The sequence below is a fragment of the Oryx dammah genome, unplaced genomic scaffold, assembly GCF_014754425.2.
Source record: "Oryx dammah isolate SB20612 unplaced genomic scaffold, SCBI_Odam_1.1 HiC_scaffold_29, whole genome shotgun sequence".
Taxonomy (NCBI): Eukaryota; Metazoa; Chordata; class Mammalia; order Artiodactyla; family Bovidae; genus Oryx; species Oryx dammah.
In genome coordinates, this window is record NW_024070213.1 from 65737255 (window position 1) to 65762383 (window position 25129).

Sequence of the window (25129 nt, forward strand, 5' to 3'; positions counted from 1 at the left end):
TCCTACTGGTCTGAAGTAATCATTTAAGAGCAAGCTGACCAGACAGCTCTTTAGTGTGGATGATGCAGTATGAGGCAATGACTTACATGAATTACTGTCATAGACATGTACGTCCATAGAAAAAAGGAAGCCTCTATTTTGCTTTCATGGTGTTGGAGGTGATTCCGATAAGCCCTGAAGCCCACTGCATTTTCATATCATAGTTTAATTTTCCTTCCCAATAATGGCTGGTGCTGTGGATTGGCCTCCACATTTGGGGCACAAAAGCCAATCTACTTAGCACTTCAGCTAGGGTCAACATTACTGTGAACTGACCTTGTTATCTGTTCTAGGGATTCTCAAAAAATTTAACAGCCGTGGGTGCTTAGAAATACAGTCATTTCAAACAATAGAGCTGTAGTTAATTGATTCTATGTAGGTGTACCACAGTGTAGGTCCCAGTACAGAAGCAGAAAATGGCATAGTCTTCCTAGACTTCTGAAAAAAAAAAAAAAGAAAACAGAGCCCCAGATTGACTGAGAAGAGGTGGCCTTGTACTGATAAGAGTTTATAACCGTGATATTGATACTACCATCTGGTTTTTAGAACTCTGAACAAGTCACTTAAAAAAAATATCTGAATCTCTAGGGTTCATTCACACATGCCAAACAAGTTGGCTGGACTCAGTGAGTTTCTGATTCCCTTCTGTCTCTAAACTCATGACTTTTCTTAAGGACTAATTCAAAATAGGATAAAACTTTATCCTGATTATTTAAATTCATGGGTGGTATAGCCACCATGTAGACTTCATTTTTCTGAAAAGCCTATATTGCAATGCAGAACTAGTGAGCTTTTTACTGCAAATACAACATCTGTCAGTGGCTTTCAGCTTCCTGTGCTGTGTCAATGAAGATCTCTACTAGAAATGAATCTTCGGGAACAGATGGACTTGCACCATTTCTTGGAAGTTTGAAAGCTGTGCAGTGTGCCTGCCATGAACTCTTTCTTCTATGTGAATCAGGAAAGCAGATGACTGTTTCCATTGCCATTTATGCACATTCATCCACTCAGAGGCAGATCAGCTAACATTAACTGTTAGCCAAACAAAACATTCCCTGGTTTCTCCTTGGGTATTTAATAATTTCCTTTGGGACATTAAGAAAATTTAAAAATTTTCTTCTTCCCCTGGTCCTGCACCATACACGTTCTTCCATTTACTCCAAGTGGAAAATGATGAAAAATAGATACTTTTGAAAGACAATAGTATAATGGGATTACACTGTTCAAACTTTAAGGAAACATCATAAAGTCCTTAAAATGGGAACACAGTTATTTTGGATGCTTTGAGGAAAGCTGATAGATTTTTAATAATATTTTTCTATATACTATTAATAGCAAAGTTTACCTATTTTCAGAGACAGTTGAGACTTTGAATGCAATTGGAAAGGCACTTTACCTGCTGAGCTTGATTGGTTCATTTTTAAAGACTCACTTCTCATTTATAAAGGAGTTATTTGAATGGATAGTTTTCATCCAATTTCTGTCATAAACACTTACTTTAAAAATTTATATCTGCTCAAGCATCACAGTCAAGTATTTCAGCCTCACAGCATATGAGGGCTAACAGAAGTAAGCACTAAAAAATTATGCTTAAAAGGTGATTTTAAGATACGTGGACTTTTGGAAGAAGGATTGAAACTTTGGAGAAATCTGAGTTACTGGTGTAGGAATTACTAAGAGCAACATTTTCTCTTAGCTTCTGGTTGGTTGAGTTATAAATATAAGTGGCTGTTGGTAACAACTTTTCCTTGGGATACTTGTCTGCATAAAGAATATGCCTCTGTCGTTTTGAAAAGAACTTGGTGAAATTTGTGGCAGTATGAGGCTAGTACCATGCCTGAAGCAGCATATACTCTTTTTCATCCCTATATTCTGCCATAAAATTAAGTTTAGAGATGACCACTCCACATGTGGTATATCTTTGGGAAAAAAATCATTCTCTAAGTTAAAAAAGCTATAATTCATTTTCTGAAGGTAAGGGCAGCATAGGCAATGATGTTTAATATGTCAGAAGTTTCTGCTTTTTTTCTATTTCCCAGATATATTTCTCACTTTTTAAAAGACAGTCTTAATCCAGTAGTTTCAAATTCCCAAAGTTGATTGAAATATGAATCTTTAAATCTAACCAGTTCTAATTACCTAGATGCTGGTATGACATAACTTATTCAATTAAGGGGCAATTTAAACATACAAAGAATGAATGATTAGGTAAGAATACAATCTTCATTTGGCTTATGGAGATTAGGTAAAAATTTGATGGTTCTGTACTTTTCATGCTAATTCACAGACTAATAGGCAGGTTGAACACTGACAGAGGTCCACTTATACACTCAGGGTTTTGTTTCTGTTCTTAAGAGAACAATATATTAGCTACAGGGTCTTTGTAGGAGACAACATCCAGTTGACCAACAATGACATTGGCTATCTGTAGCCAGTTTGAAGGCCTCCTATTAAAAAAATGATGCCTCCCCTTCTTCCCTTTTTATGAAGAATAGTTCAGAGCCTTCTTTACTGACCACTGAGGCAGTTTTGGAGTCATTTTGAATCTTTACTCCTTAATGAAACTTCTGCCCCTTCCTTAGAATGTCACCAACACTAGGATTTGCCACACTAATGCTCCAACAGGGAGCCAGAACATGTTTTGGGTGTGGAAAAATAAAATATTGTCATCAAACACAGCAGAAACCTTCTCTTTCTACTTCTCCGTTCAAATTTGAAAAGTTTTACACGTTTGCCTAAGGAACAAACACATGTCAGGTACTCCACTGTTAAAAACATTATTACAGGAAACAGACCTGGGCAAAGGGGAGTATTTCAACAATCATAAAGGGACAGCAAGACAATAACTTCCTTTACCTCCATAAAAACCCACAATGCGGACAGTTTTGCATCCTTCCTAGAGGATTATAAACTCTTAGAACATTCTTTTTATTTCAGAGAAACACATACCCATAAATAGGACCTAAAATAAACAGCCCTTACGAGAAACTGATAAAAGGATAGTAAGCATTTCTCGTGACTATTTTGGGAAGCATTCTGCACAAATGTAAGAAAGGAGTTCATTTAAAATCAAGGAAGAAAGTATATAAAAATCAATAGACAACCATTTTAACATAAAAGGGTAAGAGAATTGTAGAAAGATTATGTAACAATATTTAATTAGAATTCGCAGACTTAATATTTGCAATCGTAACCATTCATAAGTTGCCTGAATATCCATATCTACAGTAATTTGTAATTTGCTAAAGCATGAACCTGAATCATACCTACTTTAATGCTGATAAATGAGGCCATGTCATTTACCCAGTGCGTCTGGCCATCCATGGGCCTTCAATTCTCAAGGCAGCTTTGCTGTTCCCTATCATCAACTGTGTAACCCCCACTAATGGTCTGAATGGGATTCATGACTTTTTTCAGTTGTAATTTATGACATTTTGTAGACAGACTTTCAAAAGTTTTCTTTATAATCTCTCTTTCCCAAAGTACCCCCAAAATATAAAACATATACTACTTGATTTTCAAATATTTAAATATTTGACAGTATAATATGAATAATAATAAATCACCCGAAGGAGTGGCTGGTAATCAGGATCAGATAACAGAGAGCTTTGGTAAAATGAATCAAAAGTAAAGTAAAACATTTCCTACGTAAATTGAGAGTTCTGGATAGTTAAAATTAATAGCATAAAGAAGATTAATCATGTCATAATATAAAAAGATATTTTCTCATTTTGGGAAAAAAAACACAAAAAGATGGGTCTTTGTGCAACAAGAACAGATCCCTCTTTCCCATCATTACACCTTGGCCTCTCTCTACCTAACCAGAAAATGTGAGATAAAAATGATTGTCTGAGGAAGAACGGAATTTTGGGTTCTAGTCACATTTACTTGACTTTATCCAGATATATCAGGGCCAATACAGTTATGAAGTGGGTCACTGTCATGACTTGCCATGGTCACATGTGACTGAAGGCAAAGGGTGAAGTTGGAGAAAATTTAGAAGAGCTTCACATATTTTAGAAAAAGCAAGGGACAGATGAGAAGTACACTAATTCATATTTCCAGGCCTCCATTTTCTTCACATTGTTCAAAAACATAGAAAGCCTTATAGGAATGTTCCTTAATTTCATTTCTCCCCATTGAATATTTTCAACAATGATAGCATTTTCTCCAGATGTTTGTCTTTAATTAGTTTCTAGACCCTAGTTATCTTCTTAATCAGTTCCCCACTCTGTCTTATTGTTACTATCTTAATCGAAGCCTTTATTCTGGTTTGTGGGATTGGAATAACCTCCTAATTTGTCTCCCCGAGTGGTCTTGTGCCTTGGAGCATCTCCTCCTGTTTGCTATCATGATCCTGAAAAGAAAAAGCTATAAAAATGTCCTATTATAGAAGGAAATCTAAATTCTTGCTGGTAATACAGACAGTTCTTTATGATAAGACCTCAACCCACCCAGCTTCATCTTTCCTCTTCCCACCCTCTTCAGAGATACACAGACCCAGCTCCAGTCACAGCTAATGATTTAATCCTCCTAGAACTTGACATGCCCTGTTGTATCACCTTATCTTTGGATACATTTCACCTTTGCCTAAAATATTTTCTTTTCAAACCTCAGAACAAACATTACCACTTCATAATTCATAAGCCTTTGTGATTCATCCAGTCAACATACTGGATGGAAAACATACTTTTTCCATACTTCTATTATAAGACATATCTTATTGCATTATGATTATTTATTAATCTGTTTGTTTCTCTCACTTAACTATGATGTTCTGAAAAAATATTAGCATACATTTTGTTTCCTCAGTGCTAAGCTGTATTTCGCTCCAGGTACATAAATGATGCCTAATACTTACTAAATGAAAGGATGAAATGGTGAATGGGTAGGTAGATGGATAAATGAACAAATTAATGTATGAATATAAGGGAATATAAGGGAATATAATTTCAGAAGGGAAACTGGAGGTACTATTTGGATTCTCTGGGAAGAGCAAGAGGAATGATTAAGTGACCTAAAAGGTCACTACCTCCATTAAAAAAAAAAATAGGATTATTCCCATGATGCTGTGGTTTCAGAATTTGAAATTATAGATATGCATGGGTCTTGACATCAGCTTCACATTTGTACCTCGGATATTTAAATTTATTCTCATTTGGAGAAGGTCTGATTTTTAAAATGAAATTAATTCAGGAAAATAATAAGGCAAGAAGATAATAGCAATCTGTGGTGCTTTAATTGGTTTTAGACTAACCACTTGGGATGTGGGAAATGTCCAAATAGATACATCAAGGTTCATTCTGGCATATTCATTACAGTTAATATTTCAGTTAAAAATTATCCTAATTAAAAAAAATAACTCTCTTGAGTAATTTGCATACTTCTGCTTAACACTGTCAGGATATTTTCTCATGAACTACTATGTGGTGACAATTACCCTACATCTAGGTATTACATGTTCACTTGCATCAGGTATGGTGGTATAAATGAAATATCAAATTTCTTATGATGTAACAAAGTAAACAGATACCATGATGAGTGCTTTGCTCCCAAAATACTGTACATGCAATCTCTATCTCTCTCTACCATACATGCTATCAACATACTAATTTAATTTATAGCTTCTATATTTAAGATGCCTGACCCTTCCAACCACCACTTTATTTTTTCTATAAAGAGACTAGAATTTTCAAAGGCAAACAAGTTAATTTTTGCTTAGCAAAATGCAGCTGACTGCATTTTCTGGTCTACACTCTAATGCCAAAGACAGTGAATCATTCTGCTCCTCAGGAAAACCTGGAATCACCCTTCCTTTGCATTTATTCCTCAGGTCATAATTACGGGCATCAGTAGACAGCTGAGTGCACATTGATTTTCTTTTGCAATCCTCATGATTATTATGTGAGATTTTTCAACTTTTACAATTTATTGTTAGTCTTTGTTACTAATTACTATTATCCCCAGTTCATAGTTGAAGAAACTGAAGCTCAGATAACTTAAAAGTGAAACTTCTCAAAGAAGCATATAAGTGTGAGTGATACTCTGGGGCTGTGATCCCTATTTGAGGGGCTTTAAAACTTCATACCTGATTCTTCCATTCATTTGTTGGACTAATATTTACTGAGCACAAAATAAGTGGTAGGCACTGTCCTATGTATGAGGGGGAAAAAAAAATCACTGCTCCTGTGAAACTGACAATCTGGAGAGCCAGACAAATGATAGACATGACCAGTAAAATTTTAAAGTATGTTAGGCCATGCCAAGAGAACGTTAAGAGAAAGAGAAGGATTTTTGAGGCAGGGATATGCAAGTTCAGTTTGATGGGGAAGGCTTGCTGAGAATGTGAAATTGCAGTTAACACCCACAGGGATAAGAGAGCCAATCAAGCTGACATCTGGAGGAAGAACATTTCAGGCAGAAGGAACAGCATGTGCAAATGTCCAGAGACAGGAAAGTAAGAGGGGAAGGGTGGTGGCAATGGAGTAAGCAGTGAGGAGAGTAGTAGTAGATGAAGTCACAGACGTTTGCTCACTTGCTCATTCATCTGTTTCTTTGTTTATTTCACAAGTGTTATTGCTCCTATGTGACTAGGATAAAAATGGGCAATGCAGATACTATCCTTGTTCCCACTGGGGGCTCAAAAAGAAACCACACTGAAGTTATCAGAAACACACATGGCTTTGTATGCTCCTCCATCTAGAAGCCTCATTCCTGGAACTTGGACCTGGAGAGAGCCTAAGTACATACGTGAATGAGACCACAATGACTTCTTTTCATAATGGACTCTTTTCCTACTCAAATATTTATTCCTATAACTTAGAGGGCTACTGTTCTTTCTGTTTAGACAATGAAGGCTTGCGATGTTTTAAGGAAGAGGGTAGTGAGGGACTGTATCCACATACATAGGGCAAGCAATAGAAGTTTTTCCTGGCAAATGTTTTCCATTGACTGGTAGCAAAGAATTCCTGCATACATGACTTACATTCACTTCTACTGCAGCTAAACTGAGACATCTCCTAGTACAGAAATCCAATCTAGAAATAAGAAGGTCACTCACCCCTCCATTGTAGCCTTTCGTTTTCCATGTCTACAAGAAAAGCTTTAAAGCCATGTTCCCTCCCCCTAACTATTCAGCTGTTCTTGAGCTACTGAAGTTAAAGAGAAATGTGAGTTCAGTCATGAGAAAAAATACCACCTCTCTGCTTTTAGAAGATTCTGAAAGAAAGAGATGGAAAAGCAGCTAAACTAATATCCGAAGTACAGGGGGAAAGAATATCTTAGGTGCTACCCCATCCATGGCAAACTCATTTGAAACATGTATTAGAGGGAAAGCCAAAAACTATTTGGTCCATTTAGGCTCTTCTACTCAAATATTTGTTCTTATAACTTAAAGAGTAGATTGCCTGCCTTTCATCCCAGCTCCATTGCTTATTAGCCCTGAAACTTTGGGCTACCTTTTAATTTCTCAATCTCCTCATGTGTAAAATGAAGATAATAATCATGACTATCTCATGAGGTGTTTGTGAGGATTAAGTGAACTAATATGTGTTAAGTGCTTATACTACTTCTTGATAATACTGAGAACTTAATGTTATTTTTACTAATTCTAGTAAAAAGGGAAGTAGCATGAAGCACTAATGTATGCAGAAAGTCACTTATGTGAATTCTTCATGAGGAATTAAACCTTTTATTAGGAAACATCCCTCCTTAACAGTAATTGTTGCCACAAATTCTTCTTTACTACTAGTATTACTATATCACTTTTTGTTAGGTTAGTTTTTACATAGTGTATCTTTTCTATTTTTTTAAAAAGGTGTTCAGCTTTCCCCTTACTTTTATAGTTCAGAGGCACTATATATAACAGGCGTTCCTGTTAAATACCATATACTTGTGTTTTGATTTTCTGATCCAGATTGACATTCGTTGTATTTACCTTTTATTAATAATTGTGTCATTCAGGCCTGGGGGATTTGATATAATCACTGACAAATATGGGTTGATAACTACCAAGTACTTGCTATTTGTTTCACTTATTCTAGATTCCCTTTTCCTCTCCTCTTTGCCTTCTTTTGTACTCTAACACTGACAGTTATCTCCAAGGCTTTAGTAACTCCCCAGACTGGACTAATCTCTCTTGCTCTTCACCACCACTTCTCCACCCTTCCCCACCACCCCCTTGACCTTGGATTCTAGACTAGATGCTCTTCCCTTTCTTGTGGACTTTTCAATGCCTCCAGGTATACCACCTTATAATTTGTCAAATTCTTCAATCTCCTTTTGGGGGCAGGAAAGAAGAAAAGGGTGCCTTGACCATATTACTAAATATCCATTACTAAAAGTGAAAGTCAAGTTATGCGGGATCAGTTTTAATGATGAACTTGGTGTTGATTAGCCATCTAACAAGTTAAGATTTACCTTGGTATTTACCTGCATCGTACCTCTGCATTATAATCATGTTTAAGCCAAGTCTTCTCTTCAAACTTACTTTCATCCAATGCTCAGATTAGAAATTAAGTTGCTTATACTTGGGCTGACTATATTTTCTAATTTGCCTTGGATAATCCTGATTTACACCTGTCGTCCTGACTTTCTGTTAGGTCTACCCTGGAAATAAGGCCTCGGGACCATAAATTCTATTATCACCTGCATAGAGTAATTACCCTTATTGTGGACATTTAAATTTTAGTAAATAATTCCTGAATGCTGAAATCCTTAAGCTATGAATGAATGACTCTCTGATACAAGAATATCAGCCACTGAAATTCAGGCAAAAAGGGAACATAACTTGAAGCACAAAACATTTCTGAAACCCATTAAATCACATGAAATTGCTAATAAATTTTTAAGGCTGGCATTGAAGAAGGGTTCCTAGATATAGCTCTGTACTAAGTTCTTCAACCTTTCCATCATAAAGATGAGACATAGAGGTCGTAATGTGAAAAACTGACTATAATATTATTAGTTAGTATTGTAATCCAAGGTCATGAACTCTGAAAAGCAAATTAATGCTGTTGCATAGACTGTTACTTTTAAGATAAAATATTTGTTATAATAAAAAGGCAAATAGGCTTTGTACAAAATCTAGGTCTATTTCAAAACACTCTCTTAAGTATAGGGTTCATTTCCTGAATTTGGGGGGTTATGTCTATCAGTTTATAAGTAAAAATTCTATTATGATGGAACTTTTGCAATTTTGCCTGAACTTGAAAAAGGCAATCATTTGTGAATTTCAATTTCTCCCAATTAAAAAAAATTTTTATATGTTTGACTCATATGAATGCTCATTAACTGATGATGAGGAGGGGGAAAATGATGAATTTAGGATTATCAGAAAATTAGGCAGGCAGTAATTATAAGCAATGGTTAAGAGCATGGGGTGAAGAACCTTACCCAGCCAGGGGGCTTATCCTGAAGTAGCTATTTGTCAACTGTGCAGCCCTATTATTTCACTCTCAAAAACCCCTCAGATTTCTTCCCTATCAGTTCAGTAGCTCAGTCGTGTCTGACTCTTTGTGATCCCATGGACTGCAGCACGACAGGCTTCCCTGTCCATCACAAACTCTGGGAGCTTACTCAAACTCATGTCCGTCGAGTCAGTGATGCCACCCAACCATCTCATCCTGTCATCCCCTTCTCCTGCCTTCAATCTTACCAAGCATCAGGGTCTTTTCAAATGAGTCAGTTCTTGGCATCAGGTGGCCCAACTATTGGAGTTTCAACTTCAACATCAGTCCTTCCAATGAATATTTAGGACTGATATCCTTTAGGATGGATTGGTTGGATCTCCTTGCAGTCCAAGGGACTCTCAAGAGTCTTCTCCAACACCACAGTTCACAAGCATCAATTCTTCGGTGCTCAGCTTTCTTTACAGTCCATCTCTCACATCCACACATGACTACTGGGAAAACCATAGCCTTGACTAGATGGACCTTTGTTGGCAAAGTAATATCTCTGCTTTTGAATATGCTGTCTAGGTTGGTCATAACTTTTCTTCCAAGGAGTAAGTGTCTTTTAATTTCATGGCTGCAATCACCATCTGCAGTGATTTTGAAGCCCCCAAAAATAAAGTCAACCACTGTTTCCCCATCTATTTGCCATGAAGTGATGGGACCGGATACCATGATCTTAATTTTCTGAATGTTGAGCTTTAAGCCAACTTTTTCACTCTCCTCTTTCATTTTCATCAAGAGGCTGTTTAGTTTTTTGCTTTCTGCCATAGGTGTGGTGTCATCTGCATATCTGGGGTCACTGATGTTTCTCTCAGCTATCTTGATTACAACTTGTGCTTTATCCAGCCCAGAGTTTCTCATGATGTTCTCTGCATAAAAGTTAAATAAGCAGGATACAGCCTGATGTACTGACAATATACACCTTGATGTACTCCTTTCCCAATTTTGGAATCAGTCTGTTGTTCCATGTCCAGTTCTAACTGTTGCTTCCTGACCTGCATACGGATTTCTCAAGAGGCAGGTTGGGTGGTCTGGTATTCCCATCTCTTGAAGAATTTTGCACAGTTTGTGGTGATCCACACAGTCAAAGGCTTTGGTATAGTCAATAAAGCAGAAGTAAATGTTTTTCTGTAACTCTCTTGCTTTTTCAATGATCCAATGGATACTGGCAATTTGTCCTCTGGTTCCTCTGCCTTTTCTAAAACCAGCTTGAAAATCTGGAAGTTCATGCTTCACATATTGTTGAAACCTGGCTTGGAGAATTTTGAGCATTACTTTACTAGCTTGTGAGATGAGTACAATTGTGTGGTAGTTTGAGCATTCTTTGGCATTGCCTTTCTTTGGGATTGGAATGAAAACTGACCTTTTCCAGTCCTGTGGCCACTGCTGCATTTTCCAAGTTTGCTGGCATATTGAGTGCAGCACTTTCACAGCATCATCTTTTAGGATTTGAAACAGCTCTACTGGAATTTCATCACCTCCACTAGCTTTTTCTTCTCTATACAAGGAGATAATCCCTATCTCATCCCACTACTGTGAAGGTTAAATGCAATAATGCCTGTAGTGAGAATACAATCAATCCTAACAAACACTTTGATTCAGTACTCGAAAATAAATAATTTCAAAAACATAAGTTTAGGCCCCATTTCATCGCCCTCAGGAAGCTCTGCCAAACCTTTTCTTCACTTTACAGCAGAGGTGGGAAGCTCTGCCTTAGAGGACTAGAGGGGAATGTCGCAATTTTGGGGTAGAAAACTCTGGGTTTGAGACTATAGCACTGCTTTTCCAGCCAGTACAAAGCTGTTTGGAGGCTGTTAGGGGTGGTGAGGCCCAAAACAGCTTCTGGAATTTCTGAGCAGCACTGGTCAATACAAGATGGATCCAGTAGTCTTGAGTTACATGGACAGTCTACCCCTGGTCAATACAAGATGGACCCAGTAGTCTTGAGTTACATGGACAGTCTACTCTGGCAATCAGACTTCTCACTACTGGATCCTCCAAGCTGGCTCAATGTCCATGCTATTGGGTTTGCTTTTAAGTACTTTTCCAGCAGTCAGTTTTATGACTGATCTGACCATGTCTGCTTTATCAGCCCCGAAGTTACTCAGTTCATCAAGTGCACTGGCAGCCCAGCAGAGAGTGCCATGTTCCTTGAACCCTTGGACATCCCCAATAACAGGGTTATATTTTTAGCCATCAATGATAGTTCTAACCACACAGCTGGGAGAACCCACTGGAGCTTTTTGGTTTATCTACAAGATAAAAATGACTTTTTTCATTGTTCTTATGATTACTGTAACTCATTCCATGCAAAGCAGGTAGCAGAGAAACTAGAGGCTTTCTTAGGCAGAAAAGGAAACAAACTGGTCTTTATGGAAGAGAAAGCCCCTGCTCAACAAAACAGCTATGACTGTGGGATGTATGTGAAATATAACACTGAGGCCTTGTGTCAGAACTTCTTTAGACAACAGCCAGAATCACTACTGCAGCTACTCAATCCTACATACATTACAAAGAAGAGAGAAGAATGGAAAGATCTGATTGCCAGACTTGCTAAAAATGAGCTGTTGAAATATATTTGACTTTTGAAGTCTCTTCCTTCTGCTGTCCCCATGTGTTGGACGGCTGCAATCTCAGTGCCTGAGGGAAGATGCCTGGGAGAGGAATGCTTAGAATGCTTACTTTTTCCTGAAAGTATGTAGTCCTCTGCATTATCCTAGTGGAAAATGTCACTTTAGCTCTAACTTCAGAGCAATATGTTCTGTAAATATGTCTTCAAAATATGCACCAAAACTGATTAATTCCCTTTTGGGGGTCCTTTATACACATTAGTTTATTCCAAAGAAAAAAGATTGATCTCTAAAACAAATTGAGAATATGTGAAATCTAGAAGCAAGAAGAAATCATAGAGCAACTAAAACTTACCGCACAGCCCACATATTTCAAGAGATCAACTGGCTAGAAGCAGATCAAGACCTAACCTAATTCAAGATCGAAGTATTATCAGTTACTCAGTTCTGTGATACCTATTCTACTCAACAAGCAAAGGCTTTCCCAGCTATGCTGCTACTGCTGCTGCTAAGTCGCTTCAGTCGTGTCCGACTCTGTGCGACCCCATAGACGGCGGCCCACCAGGCTCCCCAACCCTGGGATTCTCCAGGCAAGAACACTGGAGTGGGTTGCCATTTCCTTCTCCAATGCATGAAAATGAAAAGTGAAAGTGGGGTGTTAGCCCATAGTCACCCATTTGATTCCTAGAGCACTTTAAGAAAGGGGGAAATCTTAAATAACTTTGTTGAAATAAATGAATGTGGTGGACCTCTTGTTTTGCATCTGAAACTTACTAAAAGTTGATTTATTTTTGAGATATAAAGGATAAAAAGTGACCTTTCTCAACTCTCACTTAATTCAAAATGCAGACAATGTAATTTTTGAAATGTGGAACCAAGAGTAAAAAGAAATGCTACTCCTAAAAAGAAAAATCAAAAACAAAAACATGTTTAGATACTCCAGATTATTCTCATTATTCCACTGTTATAAAATATGAACTCTAATTATATAAGGCATTATGTGTAAATGCATTTCTGGCTCTTTGATAATATGATTGTCCTTTCAATGCTATGCATCTCCTGTGTCAAGTCCACTTTATTTTCAAAGGTTATATTAGAGTGAGGATAAATTATAAAGAAGGTATATTATGGACATAATCTAACATAGTTTATTTCCTAAGATCAAAAATTTATGTGTAACATATCTTGTTTGAAATATACTGAGGTTAAAAAATCACTTAAGTTTTATTTGTTATGCCATAAATAGGAATTATTGGACTCTGCTAATTGCTGAATATCTATAAACGCTTCCAGTATCAGTTTCTACTTGGTGTTTTTGTGATTTAGTGAGAGCATTAATGTTGTATTAGCAATACCAGAATGGGCAAGGGGAGCTCCACATTCAATAAAACAGTCCTTTACTGCTGCAGCAACTAATCTCATCTCACATTGCTATAGGCAAACAACTGCAACAAATTTAAATGAAAAAAAAAAAAAAAAAAGAACCCTCCCCCCCATACCTAGCATGTAAACCACAACATAACATACCTCCCTTTCAAGTTAACAATTTAACCATAAATGGATACCTTCTGTGAGTCCTCCTTGAATTGTATCAGTGAATATAAAAGTATCAGTGAAGTTAATGTCAACAACTGCAATAGGCAGGGGGAAAAAAAAAAGCCACCTTTACTTTGTAACTTCAAGAAATCCTCAAAAGAAGCTGCTGAAAAGCCACCAAAGGAGAAACTGTTTCAGTTCCTGCAGCATAAACCTGGGAAAGATACCTTTACAACTGATTAATACAGAAGTTCCCACCAGGCTTATCTGTCTTATCTCTAATAGGTAACTGGAAAGGCCCAGAGCCTGTGTCTATTACAGGCACTGGAATCCACTTACTCCATCTCTATGGTTTAGGATGAATTTTTGTAGCTAATCCAAAGGGGAGGGAATGGGTACACACAGACTTATGTTTGTTCTTTAAAAGTGAAGTCACTCAGTCATGTCCGACTCTTTGTGACCCTGTGGACTATAGCCCGCCAGGCTCCTTTGTCCATGGGATTCTCCAGGCAAGAACACTGGAGTGAGTTGCCATTTCCTTCTCCAGGCGATCTTCCCAACCCAGGGAACGAACTCAGGTCCCCTCACATTGCAAACAGACGCTTTAACCTCTGAGCCACCAGGGAAGCTGTTCTTTAAAACCTTTGTCTAAATGTGCATGGAGGTGATAAAAGAAGTCTTGAGAAATCTCTTTTTCAGTATTTATTTAACAAGACTGACTCCTGTGGAATAATAGTGTTTATGTTTGAGTTATGAGAAAACTGGTCCACTTTTGAGAAAACTGGTCCACTTTTTGAGCCTATTAGTAACTTGCTTGATTCATATATTTTACTTAACAAGGCCATATAGCCCTTGCACTCGGCCAAGAGCTGTTTTAAATGCTTTACAAATATAAACTCATTTAATCCAAATACGGAGACTATATGGTAAGTGTATTGTTGCCCCAATCCCACAGATGTGCAAATTGAGGAGCACAGATGTAAAGCAATTTGCTCAAGGCCATCAATTACTCAGTTGCAGAACAGGGATGTAAACTCAAGTAATCTAACTTCTAGACAGTTGGTTTCTTAATCATCATACCATCCTTGAAGACATTCTCGATGGAACACAGCAACCATTTTTCATTGAAGCAAATGAGATCTATTGTGAAAAAACAGACAGACAGACAGAAACTCCTGACAATGTATCCAATGAGAGTAGCTAAGGCAAAGCTAATAGAACTCCGGGATCCTTTCTAGGGTTTTCAACAATTAGTGATTTTTTTTTTTTTTTTTATGTAAAGTGAAGTGAAGTGAAGTGAAGTTGCTCAGTTCTGTCCGACCCTGCAACCCCATGGACTGTAGCCTACCAGGCTCCTCTGTCCATGGGATTTTCCAGGCAATAGTCCTGGAGTGGATTGCCATTTCCTTCTCCAGGGGATTTTTCCAACCCAGGGATCGAACCCAGGTCTCCCGTATTGTACACAGATGCTTTACCATCTGAGCCATTAATGTAAAAGTCCTACTAAATTGAACACAGACTATTTAATCCCCTCCCAAAAAACAAAGCTTCTTTGCTTACATGTTAGGCTAAGCAGGTAGGCATAGAGCTCCACAGTGTTTTTATGACTCCACTTCTTAGCTCTGTTGTATGTGGTATACCTAAGGAGTGAGATTATTTTCTTTGGTGTTGTAATAGTTGTTTTTTTTTCTTATCAAAATCACATACCTTAGACATAGATGATTTAAGATTACAACTTTTCAAACTACTTGTCTGCTTTACATATCTTATTAGAAGACTGCCCTTTCCAAAGTAATCTTGCATCTAATAGTCATAATAAAAAGAATGTAGCCTAAAGAGATCAGAAAATATATGTCAAAACTTCTACTGTAGACAGGAAAATATGTAATTAGAAGAGACCTCTCCATTCAGCAGAAATATTGTGACTAAATTTGCCTTTGGATATCCTGTTCCTGATACAACGACCGGCATTGAATATATGTTGAATAAGTGCTTAGTAAATAATGATTCAGATTTGATTTTGTCTTGCTCTATCTATTGATAGGAACTATATACAGGGTAAAAAAAATTCTCCATATTTACATAGAGTGCCAAACTATACACATGAAAAATATCCTCTAGGCATAAAGAAAGATGTCACTTCTTTTTACATAGGTGTCATAGATAATGTGTGTGTGTGTGTGTGTGTGTGTGTGTATATGTATATATAATTTAATTTTTTACCTTTTCTATTATATTTTAGTCTCTTTTTCATTTATTCCTCTCATCCTTGTTAGTTCATTCCTTCCACTATGTTTGGGTTTAGGTTGCTGTTTTCTCCTAGGTTCTTAGGGGGTAAAGTTAGTTTGTTAGAGACTTTTCTTGTTTCTTAGGTTTTTATTTTGTGGTTATTATGAGGCTTACATATAACAATTTATGCTTATAACTCTCTATTTGAGGTTGATAATAATTTAAGTACAAATAATCTAAAGCTCTACAGTTTTATTCCTCATACCACATTTTATCTTTTTGATGTTATGTTTTACATCCTTCTATCTTATATATCCCTTAACAAATTATTATAGTTATTTTTACAAAATATTTTTATCTTTCATTCTTCATAATAGCTTTCTAAGTAATTCATACTTTCTCTACATATTTATCTTTACCAGTGAGATTTATACTTTTTATGTTTCCTTGTTGCTAATTAGTGCCCTTCCTTTTTAACTTAAAGGGGTCACTTTAACATTTTTTTGTGAAGCCAGTTTAATAATGAACTTGGCTAGTTCTTATTTGTCTGGAAAGTTCATCCATTCCTTCAGTTCTAAATGACAACTTTGCCAGGTGGAATATTCTTAGATGGTAATTTTTTCTTTCATTACTTTGAATATTTCATGCCACCTCCTTCTGACCTGCAAAATTTCTGCTGAGAAAACTGCTGATAGTCTTGTGGGGGTTTCTTTACATAACAGATTGTTTTTCTCTTGCTGTTTTTAAGATTCTCTCCTTGTCTTTAATTTTGACATTTTCAGTTCAGTTCAGTTGCTCAGCTGTGTCTGACTCTTTGTGACCCCATGGACTGCAGCACGCCAGGCCTCCCTATCCATCACCAACTCCCAGAGTCTACCCAAACTCATGTCCATTGAGTCAGTGATGCCATCCAACCATCTCATCCTCTGTCATCCCCTTCTCCTCTTGCCCTCAATCTTTCCCAACATCAGGGTCTTTCCAAATGAGTCAGCTCTTCTCATTAGGTGGCCAAAGTATTTGAGTTTCAGCTTCAACATCAGTCCTTCCAGTAAACACCCAGGACTGATCTCCTTTAGGATGGACTGGTTGGATCTTGCAGTCCAAGGGACTCTCAAGAGTCTTCTCCAACACCACAGTTCAAAAGCATCAATTCTTCAGTGCTCAGCTTTCTTATTTATTTTTTTAATATAAATTTATTTATTTTAATTAGAGGCTAATTACTTTACAATATTGTATTGGTTTTGCCATACATTGATATGAATCCACCACGGGTGTACACATCAAGTCTTCAACCCTCAGCTTTCTTTACAGTCCAACTCACATCTATACATGACCACTGGAAAAACCATAGTCTTGACTAGATGGACCTTTGTTGGCAAAGTAATGTCTCATCTTTTTAACATGCTGTCTAGGTTGGTCATAACTTTCCTTCTGAGAAGTAAGCGTCTTTTAATTTCATGGCTGCAATCACCGTCTGCAGTGATTTTGGAGCCCCCCAAAATAAAGTCAGCTACTGTTTCCCCATCTATTTGCCATGAAGTGATGAGACCAGATGTCATGATCTTAGTTTTCTGAATATTGATTAAGCCAACTTTTTCACTCTGCTGTTTCACTTTCATCAAGAGGCTCTTTAGTTCTTCTTCACTTTCTTCCATGAGGGCAGTGTTATCTGCATATCTGTGGTTATTGATATTTCACCCGGCAATCTTGATTCCAGCTTGTGCTTCATCTAGTCCAGCGTTTCTCATGATGTATGAATACAGATTGGGTTCTTTGGTTTTCATCTCATTAGGAACTCTCTGGGCTTCCTGAACATGAATGTCTGTTTCCTTCTCCAAGTTAGGGAAGTTTTCAGCCATTATTTTTTCAAATCAGCTTTCTGCATTTTTTTTTCTTTCCTCCTTCTGTGATCCCATGATGCCAGTGTTAGTCTGTTTTATATTGTCCCTTAAGTTCCTTAAGCTAATCTTGACTTTTTCGTCATTCTTTTTTACTGCTCTGATAGGGTATGCTCACTGTTCTCTTTTGAAGTTCATTGGTCTTTTTTTGCCTCCTCTAGTCTGCTGTTGAACCCCTGTAGTGTAAATATCTTTCAAATCAGTTATTCTAAACTTTGGCTTCCCTGATAGCTCAGTGGATAAAGACCCAGGAGACATGGGTTCGATCCCTGGGTTGGGAAGATCCCCTGGAGAAGGAAATGGCCACCCACTCCAGTATTCTTGCCTGGAAATCCCATGGACAGAGAAGCCTGGCAAGCTACAGTCCAAAGGGTCACAAAGAACTGGACACTACTGAGCAACTAAGCACATATTATAAACTTTAGTCCTGTGACTTCTATTTGGTACTTTTTATATCTTTTTCTCATATTGAGGTTTTCCCTGTGTTCATTTATTCCATTCCCAAGTACAGTGATCATGCTTAAATACTATTACTTTGAATTATTTACCAGGTAAATTACTTATCTCCATTTCACTAAGGTATTTTGACTGATAAGACAGAGGAGTTCAGTCTTTTGTTCCATTTAGGACTTCAAATGATGGCATGAGGCCCACCTACACAATGAAGGGTAATCTGCTTTACTCAAGTCCACCAATTAAATTTAAATCTCTCCTAAAAACAGCCTCATAGAAGCCTTTAGGAATGACTATCTGATTTGAGTTCGTATAATAACTGTCCCTTGGAGAAGGCAATGGCACCCCACTCCAGTACTCTTGCCTGGAAAATCCCATGGACAGAGGAGCCTGTTTTGAGACCTTGTGACTTCATGCAAAAGGTAGCTTAAACCATTTATGATTGCTCTCTCTTGGGGGTGGGGGTGACCTTGGAATTACTGGTGCTGATGAAATCTGTTTTTCTCTTCCCTCAAACACATATAGACACACATACACCTCCACAGAAACATCCCCCAAAATGTTTGACCAAATATCTGGGCACTGTGGCCCAGACAAGTGTACATATAAGATTAACCATATACCAACTAATACCTTGCCCTTGACTTCCTGACTTTCTGAACACACATTTCCTATACTTTAGTGCCTTGTAATAATCAAGATCATGTGATGACTGAGCAACAGTTGCAATATTTCTTGAACTTCTTTCTGGTGGAACTTGAAAGGGACACTCTCAATGTGACCATTCTACTTGTAAAGCCTATAAAGTTGTAGCCATCATTTGCCTTTTGAGCAAGAATCAGTCTCCCTTCATGATGAGTTTGCAGAGCTCTGAATACTGAAGTGCTTAGGGGTGCCACCCTTGCACAGCCAAAAATCTGCACATACACAATTCCATATCCACAGATTCAACCAATCAGGGATCAGGTAGTATTATTAAAAAACATCGACGTGAGTGGATCTATACAGTTGACATCTCTGATGTTCAAGAGTCAACTGAACTTCTACCCTAGATATTTTTAATCTATTGATAATGAACACTTTTCTTTCATATTACAATATCTTTGGTATAATATATGGTGATGAGATATAGTTTCACTGAATTAGGGTCTCCTTAGACCATTGCATATGTGAAATGTGAATTTGTCAAAAGTCACCATTAACCAAAAGCTTTATTCATAAGGGACTTCCCTTACAGCTCATACAAGAAATCATCAAGGTTATAATGCGGAGGCAGGTAGTTCACATCTATATTATACATGCAGGGGTCCTCTCAACAAGTTGATTTCATTGCTGAAATTTAATCTCAAACAATGGTTGGCTGTCTGGCAGACATTTGCCTTCAGTAATCTCATAAATCGATCACACGTTGTAATTGAAGTTGGAGGCTGAGATTTCTAATCATGATACCTGTTTAAATTTATCTGTCAGCCAATGTATCTATTGAGAATATTCAATTTTATTTCAAGATAGAATAAAAGAATCTCAGTTATGAATCCTAGAAACAGGCTGACCAAATCAACTCTCTTCATGATTACTCAAACAGTCCTTTCTAGAACAGGGTGTTTTAAAGTTGCAAAACACATTGCATTTGATTATTTGCAAATATCCTTTGAAAATGAATTTACACTGCCTGGTATTATTTTGTCTGTCTGTCTCTCTCTCATACTTCTAGTGTTCCTTTAATATAATAGGGCTAGAAAGAGAACAGGAGAGGCAAGGTAAAGGTAAAATATATTTGCCACCAGAAGAGAATAAGCAATAAAGAGTAAAGGTAAAAGAGACAACAGTAAACAGAACCTCAGCAGAACAGCCCTTTATTGACTTCAGGTTAATCCCATCATAAATCGTAGGAAGCCAACATCGCAGCTTAATAGGAGCAAAGCACAATAATACTGAAACACAGCAGCAAAAGGTACATTCAGCAGTAAATAATTCTTGTCTATAATAAGTTCAATATTAAGCATTATATAAATGGAATTCCCTATCTTAGTTATAAACTATAAAGATTTTGGCTTCTTTGCTTTAATTTGGCAATTTGAGTTTTATATCTTAGGTGACATTTTAACTGAAAGGCTGGTTTTGTTGTTAGTAACATGTTAAAGATTTTAAAATTTTTCTATAAGCTTGAAGCATTAATTGATATGCACAGTGTTATAAGGCTCCAATATTCTTCTTTTCAGGTGGCAATTTTAAATTATTTTCCATTTAATTAGAGCTATTATTATGGTCCCATATACAAATCTTTCTCCTTCCCCTCTCTCATATTTTAAAACTAGAAGAAAATTTTTAAGTGATTTAAAAGGCTAATTCAGAAAGTACTCAGTGTTGTCTCTATGAATAGTTCATCAAGAGAAAAGAATCTAGTTGAAAAAGCATCCTAATGGATTTTCATTTTCATACAGTAGTAGAATACCAGTTGCAAAAGTGGAAAACAATGAAATCAAATCTTGACATCACAGAACATAATATTTTCATTGTGCTTAGTCACTATCTATTAAGGAGACAAATTATTTAGTAATTTGCCTTTGAATGGTCTAAAAACTTGTTGTCCATGTGTTTTAGGAAGGTTATAGGCCAGCAACATTAAACTGCCCATGCCCTCCAGTGGCATCTATACGAATCTCTTCCTACCACTTCTGTACATGAAAGTGCTTTATTGACTTTCTCTCCAATTGACCGTGAACTCTTGGACAGCAAAGGTTCATGATTTTTTTTTTTTAATTTGAATCCCCAAAGCCTACCACACCATCAGGCTCAGTGCCACATAACAGACCTACAATTGACCTTTACAGACTGAATGAACAAATGAATGGACAGGCTTCCCTTAAATAGAGTTAGTTCTGCTAAAGGGAGTCATACTCTTATTTTTAAAATGTTTCTAACATTCCTTTCTGTTTTAAATAGATGCGTATTCTGCAGTGTTTACAATGTGTCACCAAGGACACCATCCAACTAGGAGTCTGGTATTAAGATTATGATAGTAAATAATATTTAGCTGACAGATCAAGAACTTCCAGTATTTCTTTGAAATATCACACCCAGAAAGAAACTTAAAGACCATATAGTCTGTCTGTAGGTTCTATGTCCTTGTTGGATCAGCTGATGGCCCTGTCTCTCTGGAGCTCTCCCATTCTGTGTTCTCTTGGAATCGCTCTCTTGGTTCTCCGAGCTCTCTGTTCACACTTCATGTACCTTAGCAAGTACCTTACACATTGCCAGCTAAAATGTCACTGATGCTCCTTCCTTTCAACCTATTCTTTTTAGGAGAGCCTTCTTAGTTAATTATTCCAACACCATCTAGGTATGATTGGACTTCCCTGGTGGCTCAGATGGTATAGAATCAGCCTGCAGTGAGGGAGACCCAGGTTTGATCCCTGGGTAGGGAAGATCCCATGAAGAAGGGAATGGCCACCCACTCCAGTATTCTTGCCTTGAGTATTCCATGGACAGTGGAGCCTGGTGGGCTGCAGTCCATGGGGTCTCCAAAGAGTTGGACACAACTGAGTGACTAACACTTTCACTTCAGGGATGATTATTCTTAGACTTCTATCTTGATTTCTAGGGCTATATAGTAAACTATCCACTCAATATCTCCACTCCATTGTGTCTTTATCAATTAGTATTACCAAACAGGTTAAGCCAGAAATATAGTGAGAGAATTTTCTCTCAGTAGCCTCTTATATTCAGTTACCAAGCCTTGCTGATTTTCCTTTCCACTCCTGGACACCCTCACTGTATCACTTTTTTTTTTCCCCTTAGTTCAAGACTGTTATCCTTATCTCAGTTCCCGACTGTTATCCTTATCTCAGTTCCCTACAATTCACCACTATAGCCAAATAGACTTTGTAAAGTGTAAATCAGACCCTTCTCCTTTACTATTTAAGGTTCTTCAGTGGTTCACCATTGCTTAGAGAATAACACCCACTTCTTTTAGCATGGCAGTTAAAAGGCGATTGTGATTCCCTTTTCAGGGGTCCCATCACACATATGAAATTACCCCATGAGCTGATTTTAGTTCTAGGAGTAAGACATGCTCATCTATGCCTCCCTGGCTTTGCATAAGCTGTTTTGTGTTTGTTGTAGTAAAATGAACTAGTTAACTCTGAATTTATGCTTATGCTTTTAAGTCACAAACTGATGACTTCCAGAAATGAGGAATTTACCATTTCTCAAGGCAACCCATTCAACATCACCTTGAGCTGACACCAGGAGAGTTATTCCTTGTCCCTAATTATATTCTTTGTAGTCACACGGAACAAGTCTAATGTTTCTCTTTTGCATGTTATATCTTCAAAAAAATTAACAACTATTGCTCCTAGTGCTTCTATTCTCTGAGGGAAGTAGCTACAAAATCCTTTACATAAACTTCTTTTTTTTCTCGCCCACTGAAAGTTGGTGTCCAGAATTTTATGGGTACCACAGATGAGGTCTAACGATTATAGAGTTAAGCTCAACCCTGCTTTTGTACACCTCAAACCAACTGGCCATTATTAGAGGTAGTCTGTGAAGAGGGGGATGGGATTCACTCTCATCCAAGAGAGAGTTAGACTACAGCTGTCTCTGCACAAAGCATTTGGAATTCTGAGCTTGAGGGAAATTTTACCATACTCTCCAAAGAAAATAAAAATGGATCTGAAATCATTGATTCAGGCATTTAAATTTCATAGAAAATGCGTGGGGAGTAGTGGGAAAGAGCCATTGGAGAATGTATCCAGGAAAGATGATATTTTTAACAGAGGGGTTGTTATACACCACAGAAAAGAAAAGGCATAGAGATGCTTCAACTTCCTGTTCTCTTCTCCCAAGTCCTAGGACGTACTATTCTTCTTTGCGCTCAGTCATATCCAGCTCTTTGTGACACCATGGACTGTAGCCCACCAGGCCCCTCCCTCCATGGAATTCTCCAGGCAAGAATACTGAGTGGCTTGCCCTATCCTTCTCCAGGGAATCTTCTCGATCCAGGGATCAAACCCATGTTTCCTGCATTGCAGGTGATTCTTTACCACTGAGCCACCAGGGAAGTCCCCCAGGAATACTTAACTTTGAACAAATAGCAAGCTCCTTAATATTAAAAATAAATCTCTGACATAGTTTTAGCCCTCACATAACAGACAGGAATACTGTTTAGGCAGTAGCCTAAAGATATAAACCTCATAGTGCTAATGAAATTTTATGATGCCTGAACTAGATTCCCATTACAATGTGCAAATATTCACAACTAATTATAAGATTATAAGCACAATATTCAGAGTAACGCCTACAAAAAATACCTGGCCCCAGTACTGTAGAAGCATTTAAATCTTATAGGAACTTCAAAACACTCAAGTGTTGTCCATTTCTCATTTTAATTGTAAAAATATAGGCCAAGTTTTTTTTTTTTAGAATATATTTCCTGATTATTTGTTAAAGGTCTTTGCAATAATTTCTAATAGCTCTCTAAATAAATAACAAAGGAGACACTCGGCTCTATTAAATTATTATTAAGTAAGTAAGCAGCTCTTAAATTTAAAATACTAGGTTTAAAATGTCACTTTTAGTAGTGGTACTTCTTGGACACCTAGCTTGGTATTCCCCTACCCTTAGACTCAAATCTAATTGAGGAAAAAAAAATTCTGTCTACATCTCTTTTTAAAACTTAACATTACAGTAATTACAGACTTGCTTAAATGCTTTTTTCAAATGTCTGTCATTTGAGATTTTAAATCTCCAGTATGAATTTCACTCAATATCTCCATTTTTTTTACCATGATAAAAAAAATTTTACCTACTCTTCTTAATAAATATCAAATTTAAGAAGTTATGCTTAAATTTCTACTAAATAACCTAGATTGAGTGGGTATTAATGTAAAACATAAATCCCCACAGTTCTCCCCAACTCACCTAATGTCAAATTCCTCATTCTATTTGCTCAAGACAAAAATTAAAGTCAATACTGACTTGTCTCATATTACCTTTCTAATCAAAATGTGACCACTTGCCCTTCCTCACTCCCCTCAGGCACACTAACATCATTGCTGTCTCTTGAATATGATATTCCCAGAGGAGCTTCCATGGCAGGTATTTTGTGCTTTTTCTTCCCTTTACCTGAAAGGCATGGCCTCTAGATAGTCATGTGACTTGTCCTCGCATCTCCTTCGAGACTGCAGTATGCAGAATGCAGTCCCTTGGCTCAGCACTCTCCATTTCTCCTCCCTGCTTTACTTTTTCCCATGGCATCTACCACCATCTAATATATACTTTACTCATTTATCTTTATTTTGTCTCTGCATGTCTGACAAGAAGAATTCTAAAGATATACCCCCAAGATTCCTGTCCCCTAGGTATTCAAAGAAACACTAATCTTAGTACTTCTGTGAAAGGACTTTGCTAGGTAATTAAAGTTGCTAATCAGCTATCACTTCTTGGGAAATAGATGGGGAAACAGTGGAAACAGTGTCAGACTTTATTTGGGGGGCTCCAAAATCACTGCAGATGGTGACTGCAGCCATGAATTTAAAAGACACTTACTCCTTGGAAGAAAAGTTACGACCAACCTAGAAAGCATATTGAAAAGCAGAGACATTACTTTGCCAACAAACATCCATCTAGTCAAGGTTATGGTTTTTACAGAGGTCATGTATAAATGGGAGAGTTGGACTGTGAAGAAAGCTGAGCACCAAAGAATTGATGCGTTTGAACTGTGGTGTTGGAGAAGACTCTTGAGAGTCCCCTGGACTGCAAGGAGATCCAACCATCCATTCTGAAGGAGATCAACCCTTGGGGTTCTTTGGAAGGAATGATGCTAAAGCTGAAACTCCAGTACTTTGGCCACCTCATGTGAAGAGTTGACCCACTGGAAAAGACTCTGATGCTGGGAGGGATTGGGGGCAGGAGGAGAAGGGGATGACAGAGGATGAGATGGCTGGACGGC

The 25129-nt window shown here is 37.4% G+C and overlaps 1 protein-coding gene and 1 pseudogene across 1 annotated transcript in view; one reads left to right on the forward strand and one right to left on the reverse strand.

Moving 5' to 3' along the window:
• Positions 1 to 25129, reverse strand: part of TAFA2 (TAFA chemokine like family member 2) — a 171354-nt gene that overhangs the window by 8459 nt on the left and 137766 nt on the right. The gene's annotated exons all lie outside the window — the stretch shown is intronic.
• Positions 11417 to 12073, forward strand: LOC120857547 (annotated as a pseudogene).